Here is a 13,024-nt window from a genome sequence, read left to right as displayed (position 1 = left end):
TTTGGGCTTGGGCTTATTGTAGTGAACTGAGCCTTTGGTGGACTGAATTAGACTGGGCTTGTGATGTGATTTGAGCCTTGGGTTGAGCTGGGCTTTCACAGTGAACTGTGGCTGGGCCTTAACCTGAACTGTGGTCTTAGCTGAGCCAAGCTCAGTTGCAGCAGCAGCAGTAACAGCAAGTAGTAGCAGCAGGGGGAGAACAAGGCAGCAGAAGCAAAGGAAGACAGGAAACAAAATCACACAGGGCCAAGGATGGCATTTACAATGACAATGAAGATGGTAGTGAAACAAACTAACAATGATCATGGGAAAGAAGCAAAAATCAGTGGCAATGAGGCACAAAGGCAGTTAACCTAAGGCAAGGGAGCAGCAATGAAACAAATGGTAACAGTGGCAGTTAACAGGAAACAAAACCAAATAAACCAAGGCTGTTAGCCAAGGGAAGTGGGAGAACAAGGCACAAAACAGTTATAAAAAAAAACAAATTGAGAGCCTAGGCATACAACTAGAGTGGGAAGAGAACCAGTTTGCTCACAGTCACTAGTGAGCACTAGTTTCTCCCCACTGCTCAATCAATCCAATGCTTCAAAGGCTTTAGCCTAACATTCACACAAAACATTAAACATCACAGATATAACATAGTAACATACACAAATCAAGAGCATTTACAGTGAAATTAAACAGTGAAACATTCTAATTAAACTATCCTGACATAGATTAAACAATGAAACATTAACAAAATTTACAAAATAAAATTAACAGTAACACAGACAATTAACAGCAAACACTAAGAATAAAATTGAAAATTGAAATTAACTGAATTTGAAATTAAAACTAACTTAAACATGGAATTAAACAATAAAGTATGGAATTGAAATTTGGATAGTGGCAGCAAATGAAGAACCCTAAATTAACAGAACCCTAATTGTTTATGAAATTGAAATTAGAATTTTACAAACTAAAATTAAACCTAATTGGTAACTTGGCTAGTCCAAGAACACCCTTCTCTCTACACATCAGTTTCCTTTTATAGGTTTACAAAATATCCCCAAATTTCGAAACCCTAACTTGCAAACCCTAATTTTTGAATTGAAAAGTCCACTCACCTAATCCCTGAATTGATGTCGACCCATGCATATTCTATCTTCTCTGCTCCTCTCCATGTCTTCAATTGCGTCTTATAGCCTCACCTAATTTATTGATTTAACACCTAGGGTTTCAGTGGTGAAAAATCAATGAGTTAGATGGCTATAGAGGTAGGGGAGGTAGCTACGGCGTGTAGGTGGTGTTTGGTGACAGTGGAGGAAGTGGCGATGGCAGGGTGGTGGTGCGGCAGGGTATGGTGGTGGTGGCAGTGAGAGCAGGCGGAGTGGTAGTTGCAGACAGAGAGGTTGAGAGGGAGGAGAAGACTCGAGTGTTTTGGCATGTAGGGAGTGTTTGGTTGGGTATAGGTGTTCGATACTTGGGTGTTAGGTGGGATATCAAGATTCGATGTTGGAGAATCTGAGTCACTGGATGCGAAGCTGGTAGGTGAATCGGATGGCTATCCCTGAAGAATCTGGTAGCGACCGTCGGATGTCTTGATACAACGAAGTTAACGGCGAAGATCGAGGTTAGGTGCTGTAGTGTTTAGCGGAAGTATCGAGATTTGATGCGCAGGCAAAGAAGCGACCGTAGGATCTAAATGTGATCTAATCTGAAGGCTTGGAATTTAGGTACTATGGTGTTTTGCAGAGACTTCAGATTTTGATGCTCTACGAAGGATCGACCATTGGATGATGAGATGGATCCGATCTAACGGTTGAGAATGGAGGCGGGTATGGATATAGAAAATGGGTTTGGGTAAGGGTTTTGGGCCTTGGGTATGCCAAGCCCATATCTTCTTTAAGAACAATTCTTCCTTCTTGAGCCCATTCCTAGCTTTTTGGACGTGCGCTCCATTCTTTGCGGCTTCCTTGCGTAATTTCTTCCGGCTTTTCACCACTCTTCAGCTCTTTTCCGCTCCGCAAGTTATCCAGACTTTATTTATTACCTAAAAATGCAAAATTAAGTAAGAAAAATATTTATTCTTGAAAACAATGAAAATACAGAATATGGGATAAAATGTAGAATTACTGCACAAAAGATGAGTTAAATGCCAACAAAAAGGGATAAATATATACAATATTTGGAACTCATCAAATACCCCCAAACCTGAATTTTACTTGTCCTCAAGTAAAACAAAACTAAGGAAATCCTACCTATACCACTGTCGCTGGTCTCTCGAATGCATTTAGCGTATGCACTAAGCCTTTTAAACCACTAAGTGTCCCTAGTGGACGAGTTGAAGTCTCGTGAAGGTTTGCTTAGAACGTACCTACAAAGTTCTAGGTCAATTGGGACCCTAGATTTGCAGGTCATGTGTAATTACTAAGTCATAGTCCAGAATGGACAGTTTAGTTCAGGAAGACTTTGCAGTAAATTTTGGAGACATGTGAAGATGTCAAAACATTCCCTACTTGCACAAGGCGTTAATGATGAAGGAAAGGTGTTTTATCAGTTCCCCTTTTTTCGAGAAACATACCTCCTTCTTTACGTCATACCTTTTATAGGGAAGAGACCAAATTATGACGATTTGAGCATATCTTCCCATTTTAGGAAATATTTCTCATCATCTTTTAACCTGGATCTTGGACAAACTTTTGGGTTTGATGAATGATTATGTACTCGTTAACCCTTTTTCTTGACTTAGAGTTAAGTTTCTAAGAAGAAATTTGTAGGTTATTTTGAGTTCCTTTAAGGATGAAGAACAAATAGCTCTTTTATACTTTCACATGAAGATATTTTCTTCCATGAAGTCTGCTGATCAGCTTTCCTCTTCCCGACTCTTTCATGGAGGAGATCGCCTGAGTGCCGAAGTATCAAAAACTCCATTTTCTCTCCGATATTAAACTCCCCTGAGTACCTTGAGAAACATTATTGAAAGTTGTTGCTAGACGAAAATTCTAAAGAAAACTAGCGAAAAAACTGTAGATCTGTTGATTTTGAGGTTCTTCTAGACTCCACAGATCGTGTAGACCATATTTGAGTCCGAGCTCTACTCATGCATCTTAACAGAAGTCTACTCAGCAGTATGAAAACTACTTCTCTCATGGAGATTATGAAATCAATATAGAGTTGTTACTAGGGAGGTAGAATAAATCTTCATACCTTCCTGTTTCTAGCGTCAAATGTAGTTGCATCTTTTCTGATGACTACACCCAAGTAAGATTAAAGACTAAAAACTACTAAAACATACAAGATTCAAGATGAACAAGATGTAAAGAGCATGAAAAGTAAATATTGACACAAGCATATAACATGGTTCATCCATGAAGACTTACATCCACGGGGAAGAAGATGTTTTCTTTATTGATTATAAGGTCTTACCCTTGAAAGAGCTACAAATATCACTTATATTTCGTACTCTCTCTCTTTGTCTAGATATCTCTCAAGAATTCTCTGTAGAAATACCATATAATAATACATAATTTGTCCCTCTCCTTCTACATGGACTGGTACTTATAGGGAAATCAGACTCGTGGAGGCTTGGTCGTCCGAGCTGATGGAGCTATCATATATCTCCTTCGCTGCTTCAGTCTGGTTCTATACTATCCCTCGTGATGGCTTGCTTGGTTCTCCCTCCGAGTTATATCGCTCTCCTCTAGATCGTGTAGCCCTTCTTTGGAGAACCTCGTGCTCTATCACTTCTGGATTGCAGTATAGATCGTCTGAGTCTCCCGTCACGATGTAGATCTTGACCTTATCCTTCATTAAATGCGTTCCTCCTTTTTAGACTTGACCGTATGAGCAGATTAGACTACTCCTTACACGCGTCATTCATGTGACGTTGTAGCAGGCGTCTCGATTCAGACGAACTCACCTTTTCAGAGTATGATTCGATGCTTTTATATCATCATCTTATTGTGGATCCACCCCTTAGGATGTTGACACGTGGACATCGGGTATTTTACCCTCAGAGGATGAACAAATACGAAACGATGCACAAAAACGACTGAATATGAGAAGATCAGCGCAAATGAACCAGTGCGAGGATAGGGGAAGAGCAAATCGGCACCAAGTATGCATAAGAAGGAATAATGACGAACATCAACAGTGCAACGCCATAATATCAACTGCAAAAGATGTTAAGGCGTTTCACGATAAAGTGCTAAGGCGAGTCTTTAAACGCGACTTCAATGGAGCAGAAATATACTCGAGGGGAAAGGAATAACCCTTGAAGGAGTGGCAGAAGCAACCGATAGTATTCTGTGCAGAGGATTCCCCGAAGGAAGGAACACCACACGAGGAAAACCTGGTCGTGACCTTAATAATGAAATCAGACTGTCGAGATATGGACAATGCGATACCACACCTGTCAGTTGATAGGATTTTGGTAGACAGTGGAAGCTCTGTAGATGTGTTATTCTACCATACGTTCAAGGCGATGGGATATGATGACATAAACCTTGCACCGGCGGAATATGATATATTCGACTTCAACGGAATAGCGACAAGACCAAGGGGAGAGATCACACTGACGATACCAATAGATACATTGGAAACACTAGTGGAAAACAACAATTCCGCGACCGCCAGGACACGTCATATATACGAGTTAAACGACCTGTTCTATGGTTTTCTGAATGGGTCGTTTATAAAGCGTTTTTTAATTGCACGACTCTTATTGCGTGGGTCTCTGAATAGAGACCGTTTCCTAAAGTCACTATAAGCTGACCATGGATACTGGTCATATATTTGAATTATAATATAAAAAAAAAATCAGATTTGGATCAGCTGAAATGTCTGAATGGCTGAATCTGAATTAATCTTACTGCATTTTAGTCAAACAGTCAATTCAAGTTAAGTCAAACAGTCAAGTCAAGTTAAACTACAGTGAAGTCAAATTAATGTCAAACTGAAATTCAAATGCAACCTCAAATTTAACTGAAATTCAAATGAAACTCAAACTTAACTGATATTCAAGTTCAAATTTAAATGAAATTTATAATCAAACTGATAATTTTAACATTCATTCATTTTAACCATTGAGTGTAAAATTACACAAAAAAGGATGAAATACTGAGTTCAGAGAATACATGTCCAAGATAGCTAGTAAATTCTAACAAAAACCCGTGATTCAATCACGAAGAACTAAGTAAGATACAATTAGATTATATGCCAACACAATCTTTAGATACGAATTAAATGTGTACAACGAGACTAAATCCCAGTATGATCTACAAGCTTGCAGCTACAATCAGGACTCCTTGAGTTTCCATCATACTGTGTAAAAATCTCTGCAAGTAGAGAATACATGTGCATAAAACTAGTTGAATCGTCAAAGTTAAGAAGCATAAATGGAAAGAGGTGGAGAGATAATCAAAGTTTGTCTGCAAAACTTACTTCATGAGGTTCATTGATTCGTTGTAGAGATGAGTCTCTGATAATGCAAAGGATAGGTACAGTATCAGCAGAGGAACCACCAATGACAGCCAGTAACCTGGTTCCAAACAAAACTTGCAGAAATATGTTTATGCCAGATACAAATAGTGGTGTTTGTATCACTCGTATCTTGACACACTGAATGGAGCTTACGAAGATAAAAATCTTCCATTAAAACCAAAATCCAAAACTGAATATATCAATACACAAGAAAGGGACTATTGATTCTTACAAAGGTACCATCAAGCTTGACAAGCATCCAATGATTAAGCGCATTGAGCCTCTTCAAATTCTTCTTTAACCCTCTTGCCTGTTACCACACTAATATTAGTACACATAGATTTATGTCAAACTCAGGGAATCCAAATATACAGTCTTGTAATTTCATAAATATCCTATCCCTACAAAGGGAACTCAAAGCAACAATATGAGCATATATCATAAGACATTGTCGCGGAACTTGTCCAAGGAGACTACATCAACTCAAGGTAATATACAGATAACATTAATATATGCAGTAGGTGTAACTACAAACACTTGTAACCGGACCCAAGGATCAGAATACCACTGAAAGTTGCTGAGTTCATCTTTATGAAAGAAGTAAAGTATACGTACCTAGAAAGCTACACACTACACTACAGTGTCACTATCTAGAGCAGCATTAGTTGTACTCATGCGCCTACCGTACCTGCATCGAGAATCACTATAGAGTTAGAGTCACTATACATAAACATTGGAAGATCCATTTTTCACTAATGCATAACAAACTACGAACTATGTTGGCGCCTAGCGCCAAAGTGGCCTTATTCTGAACTTGGGGGCCACGCAGTGGGTAATGAGATGCCACTGTAAAAAGTGGCGCCCAGGCATCGCCTTTCTAGGCGTTCAGGCCAAGGCGCCAGTTTTTTGGGCGCAAAAGGGGCATTTTATTCCAAAAAAGGAAAAAAAAATATAGCCAAAATTTTTTGAAAATCTTTTTCATTAAGTCATACATTAATATTTTAAAACCCAAGCTAATTATGTTAAGAAACAGATCATTCCTTGTTATAATTTAACAATAGTGAAGGAAAAAAATCTTTTCAAACATTTTGCAAATCTTTTTCATTAAGATTTAGAATCTAATACAGGAAATCCTAAGCTAATTATTTGTTATGTCAAGAACATAAACCTATGTGGGAATCATTGTTCTACGTCGCGGCTTCGCCACGTCTCGCTGCGACTCGGGATTTTACACCCAACGCCACGCGGCGCCATATGCCCATGACAACCTATACTACGAATACACTCGTAGAGAAAGCTGTATGATTAACAGAACTACACAGTATAAACCTAATATGACCTAGCTAAATATCCTGCTACTGAATAATGAGAAAAGTTACTCAAAATTTGAAAGTTAGGTTGAAAGTATCTTAGGTTACCCTGTAATTTCTAGCTAAATCATCATTCTAAATCATGGGACAAGAAGTGTTCTGTACATTCTTCTATACTTGAACAACATCAAACGTCAGAAAGCTAATGCTTAGTTGGAAAAGAAAATAAAAAGCTCGTTTTTTATCAAAAAATCTAAATAAAAAAACATCACATTGTGTTATTACTAGATAACTTCACTTAGGTTTGTTAACTTAACATTCCATAAGAATATTTCCCCAACCTTTTCTTCGGATTTCAGAGACACCGAGTCAGGATCTGTGAAAATTTGAAAAAGAGAAACAAAAATTATAAATTAATTCATTATTAACGAAATCAATGCAGTAGATATAGCTTTTGAAAAAACCCTAACCTACAAGTGCATTTTGGGGGTTTGAATAGTAATATCCATAAACACACCATCATATCACCAGAACCACTAGCAAGTTGTTTGCGATCAGGTATGAATTCAACAGTTATAACCTTTCCTTCATGACCTACACAAGGAAAAAGTAAACAACAAACTTAATCAGCATCCACAAAACTACAACTTCTTGAAGTACCAAAATTATAACAAAAAGTCAAATTGAAATCTTATACCAGCTTCTTATCGATTCCAATGGGTTCCCAACGAACATGGTTCTTAAATTTCTCCATTGGAATGTTGACAGGAACCTTGTGTTTTGCATCTAGCCTCCAACAAGTTCTGCATAATATTCAAAACATCCAACAACATCATCCTGGATTGAAATAAAAAATAAGGTGAGGAAAATATCCATAAGAGATTAAACCCCTAGAATTATTATGAAAATATGATTGCTAGCATACCATGTCCTAAGCTTCTTCATACAATAGTTCAAACATGATCTCCTATCCTAACCAACTCAGATTTTCTTTCAATTACCTGCAAAGAGAGATGAGACAAATGCTTCAGCATACAAAAAAAATGTTAAAAGATTTTTCACACAAACACGTAGATACTAGAACACTAACCAACACTTTTAACTCAATAACTTGCTGGAGATTCCCACTTACTAATCTTTGAAACCAACACGACTTCCTAATCTTAAGACAGACCCAATGGAAGAACACTAACCAACACTTTGAAACCATGAGTCTCAACCTTCTAATATTTTCAAGATAAAGTCCTTCACTTTCATTAAGACAGACCCAATGGAAGATTTACAATGGAGACTCATACGACCATTCACAGAGCAACAAAACACAATCAAACAAGCTTCTAAAGACCAAGCTTCAAAAAACTTCCAAAGACCAGTAATAAAGCAAACTACTTCTACCTTTAAACAAACTAAACCATAAACTAAACTGAAATTAAAAATGAGCCATGATTTGAAACCACAATAAAACATAAGTAACATACACAAAATAGCAAAATCTTTACAAAATAAGTTATATCGAGATAAAAACCCATCGATCTGTGAGACCCTATTAATATATTTAGAAGTCAATACCTTACAGCCTCTGTAGCTAAGATAAAACCCACCAAAATCTCTACATATAAATTGATATCCATCGGTAGAAGTCAATATAATCCCTCTGCAAATTAAAAACAAATCCACCATTAATTAAACAACAAACTCCTTATCCAACGAATCAAACCCTAAGGTCCCTAACTTAAATAGTGAAATTGGAGGAAAAAAATTGCAAATCCTAACATCACCTGATACAGTTTGAAGAAAATCAAACACTAATTAAATGGCTTCGTTTACAGAAAACTAGACACGACCCAAAGAATTTTGATACCAAATCAAAAGAAAAATGAATGAAAATTTCTACAAACACAATTTACCCTAAAAAAAAACCAAATCAAATCCCTAATTTCATTCCAAATCTAAGCAGAAACCCTAAATTTTATAAAAGAAAATTTGGATCTAATAACTTCGTTAACCGAAAATTGAATCGAATCAAGTAAAAATGAGGGAGAAATTATACCTGAGGATTTTCAATTAATTTAGATCAAAATATTCATCTTCAATTGAATTGAAGACTAGACTCCAATCAATCTAAATCTTCAAAGAACGGCTCCAGATTCTCAAACCCTAGAAAAGCAAAAGTTGTAGCAGTAATGATTCATAAGATTTTATTTAGATATAGTTAGAGAAACCCTAGAATGAAAACAAAAAAAACTTCGATTGAATCTGTTCCCAACAGATTTGATATTTATAACTTGACCAATGAGTTGAGGGATTTTAACATCTAAGGTTTACTGAAGACGGGGAAAGGGGTTGGGTTTCAGAGAAATGATTTAATTGATTTCTTCTGAGTTTTTCTTTTTTCAGTTTCGCTTGGGTGGTGAAGAAGATGGATAAGAGAGGCGAGGAGGAGACCGAGAGCAGAAGAAGAAAGAGAAATGGGAGAGAGAAATAGGTATTTATATGCTCTATCAAATAATAAAAAATTATCACATCTAAATCGGTTTTCATGGGTCGCGGGATCGGTAGCAGTTTTAGGGCAAAAGACTAATTATTCAGAGACTGCTATTAATCCTCTCTGAATTTTTACGGTTTTTTTTATATCACAAACGGCTATTTTTGGTCAACGGTCCAACTACAGTCAATGAGGGTCTCTGATGTGGGTGGTAAAACACCCATTTTCCACTAGTGAAACAATAGTGACATTCAGTGTCGTGGAAGTGGATACCCCTTATAATGCAATTATAGGGAGGCCCTGGATACATGGAGTGAGAGGAATCGCATCCACCTTCCACCAGTGCATTCGCTTCCCCGTACCAGATGAGATTGGAGAAATCAAGGAAGATATCATGCAGGCGAAGGAATATAAAGATTTGAACTTGCAACATTAAGAAGGGCGAAAACAAAGAAAAAAAGATAAGAAGAAAAGGGCGAGAGAAGTTAAACAAGAGAGAGAATTCCAAGCCTACATGGTAAAAGCAGCTGAATGAAAAGGAATCCCCGGTGAGATACCCGAAAAATAAGGAGACCCAATACATCAGATAAGAGAGCCAACGCCACAAGGGGATCCTACACCAAATTTCACAGATGAAGAACCTTCAAAAGACATCAATCTAAGAACAAAAGATGAACCTAAAATGATAAAGATAGGAACCACGATGGAAGAAGAAGAAGAAGAGAAAGACCTCATACAATTACTCAATGACTACCAAGATATCTTCGCATGGAATATGGATGAGATGCATGGCATAAATCCTTCTCTTTACTTCCACAAGTTAGCTATTAATCCAGCTGCAAAGCTGGTAAGACAAAGGATTCGAACGATATCAATGATGTATCACGAGCAGATCGAGATCGAGCTACAGAAAATGGTTGACGAGGGAATTATTAGGAGAGCATAATACGCCGAATGGGTCGCAAATATGGTAATAGTTCCTAAAAAGAACAAAAATATTCGCATTTGTATCGATTTCACCGATTTAAATAAAGCACGCCCAAAGGACAGCTATCCACTGCCAGATATCCCCCAGACCGTAGAATATGTTACCGGATACGAAAGGGTATCATTAATGGAAGGCTATTCAGGGTATAATCAGATACCATTAGCGGAAGAAGACCAGGAGAATACGACATTCTTCGCACCAAGAGGCCTATACTGTTACAACCGAATGCCATTTGGATTGCGAAACGCTGGGGCCACATACCAACGAATGGTGGAAGAAGTGTTTAAACCATGGATACCCACACCCTAGCAGTCTACGTTGACGACATGCTGTTAAAAAGCAAAAAAATTGTTGATCACGTAAAGGATCTGGGAGAAATATTCGAACAAATGCGAAAAATTAAAATGAAGATAAATCCGGCGAAATGCATCTTCGGAGTCGCATCAGGAAAATTCTTGGGATATATCATCTCCAAGGAAGGAATTCGGGTCGATCCAATCAAAGTACAAGCTATACGCGAAATGCCCTCACCCGCCACCATCAAAGATGTACAAAAATTAAATAGCCTGGTCACATCGTTAGGAAGATTCGTATCCCGGTCGTCTGATAAGTGCAAGAATTTATTTAACATCTTGAAGAAATGAAGTAAATTCGCATGGACACAGAAGTGTGAAGCCGTTTTGCAAAGCATAAAAGAAAACTTGGCAAATCTATCAATGCTACAAAAACCTGAGCTAGGCGAGGAACTGCTGATATACCTAGCTACCACACCTTATGTACTCAGCGTTGTGCTGCTATGATCAGACCAAGGTGTGGAGAAACCAATCTACTACATCAGCAAAACTTTCAACTATGTCGAGCGAAATTACACAAAGATAGAAAAACTTCTCCTCATGTTAGTTTATGCGACTCAGAAACTCCGAATTTACTTCCACGCGCACAAAGTCAAAGTAATCACTAAAACACCCATTGAGTCAGTGTTAAAATCCTCCAAAAGAGTGGGAAGAATCGAGAGGTGGAATTCACAGATCGAACAGTTTGGGTTGAGTTACGAAGTTTTATCCTCACCAAAGTCTCAAGTAATAACATATTTTATAGTGGAATTTCCCCTAGAAGAAGATGATCATTGAGTGAAATGATGGATGTTGACGAAGAACGTCCTGGTCCGGAAGACCTACTCAAGGCAGATTACCCAAAAAGATGGAAAATATTTGTGGATGGATCAGTGAACAGTCAGGTAAATGGGATAGAAATTTTCTTTGTCTCACCAGCCGGGGAAAGAATAGTCTACTGTTTCAGTTTGGAGTTTGAAACTACGAACAATGAGGCTGAATACGAAGCTGTCATACACGGATTGAGATTGGAAGTCGAAATGGGATTGGAGGACATCAGGCTTACTAGTTATTGACATCTAGTCATTCGCCAGTTGGATGGGCGATACAAAATCAACGATCACTCACTACAAAGATATTCACAACTAGCGAAACAATACACTGACCGTATTCCAAGTGTTATATGGAGACACATAGGTCGGATAAACAATCAACATGCAGATGCTCTCTCCTTCGTCACTTCAATGATGGTGAACCCTTAAACAAGATTCATTCGCATCGACAGTTTGAGGAAACCATCAATCGACATTCGAGGATGCGCTGCAGAGGTTATAAGTGTAGAAAATGACGATGGAAGCATTGAAAAATACGACTCGAGGATCCAAATACAAAAATATCTACAAGATGGAAAGACACCCCGCGATAGGTTGGAGGCACATAAACTCAAAAGCAAAGCTACAAACTATGAACTACGCGACAGAGTGTTATACAGAAGATCTTTCCAAGGGCCGCTTTTAAGATGCTAATCACCGGAAGAAGGCATTGAGATTATGAAAGCTATACACTATGGGGACGCTGGGAATCACAGCGGGACAATATCTTTGGCTTTCAAAACTAGAGGGCAAGGTTACTATTGGCCGCACATGCACGAAGATGCAAAGTATATAGCAACTAAATGCGAAGAGTGCCAAAGATACGGGAAAAGCATCCACGCACCAGGAAGAACCTTGAATTCCGTGTTAAGTGTTTGGCCCTTCGCGAAGTGGGTCCTAGATATAGTGGGACCTCTCGTACCGGGCTGTAAATAACGAAGATTCTTGATTGTAGCAACTGACTAATTCACAAAGTGGTTGAAGCAAGGGCAACAAAACATATCAGGGACTCCGACGTCTTGTTTTTCAGATTCGAACAAATCATATGCAGATTCGGGATACCAGTACAATTGGTATCATCCAATGGAAAGCAATTCGAAGGACAGAACATCGCTATGCTACTCAATGCATTCAAAATCCAGAGTGGAAAATCTACTCCACTATACCCCCACAACAATGGTCAAGCAGAGGAAACTAATAAGACCCTGGAAGACATTATCAAGAAAAAACTTGATGGTCATCACAAAGGATGGTGTGAACATCTCCATAACACTCTATGGGCCTACAATACGACACGACGGGAAGCTACTGGAATATCTCCCTTCTGTCTAACATATGGTGTAGAGGCTGTGCTACCAATATAAGTTATCATACCAACCACTAAGCGCGAAGCTTGGGAGAAGAATTTAAATACAGATCTCATATTGGCAAAACTCTATGACGCAGAAGAAAATTGAGAAATCGCGCTGCAGCACATGATCAATTACCACATAAAACTATAACGGGAATACAACAAAAAAGTAAAACCAAGGAACTTCAAGGTGGGGGAATTAGTGCTGCGTAAAATCCCACCA

General features: G+C 38.3%; 1 long non-coding RNA gene across 1 annotated transcript; it reads right to left on the bottom strand.

The window, feature by feature from the left end:
* Positions 1-5,038: 5,038 nt before the first annotated feature.
* On the bottom strand, positions 5,039-5,663 carry LOC113311651. Its single transcript, XR_003341606.1, has 2 exons — positions 5,425-5,663; positions 5,039-5,318 (listed from the first exon to the last, which is right to left on the bottom strand). It is a non-coding gene; the product is annotated as an uncharacterized LOC113311651 (long non-coding RNA).
* Between the last annotated feature and the right edge of the window lie 7,361 nt (positions 5,664-13,024).

This window comes from Papaver somniferum, chromosome 1 (assembly GCF_003573695.1).
Source record: "Papaver somniferum cultivar HN1 chromosome 1, ASM357369v1, whole genome shotgun sequence".
In the NCBI taxonomy this organism is placed as follows: domain Eukaryota; kingdom Viridiplantae; phylum Streptophyta; class Magnoliopsida; order Ranunculales; family Papaveraceae; genus Papaver; species Papaver somniferum.
This window is presented reverse-complemented; position numbering and strand designations above follow the sequence as displayed.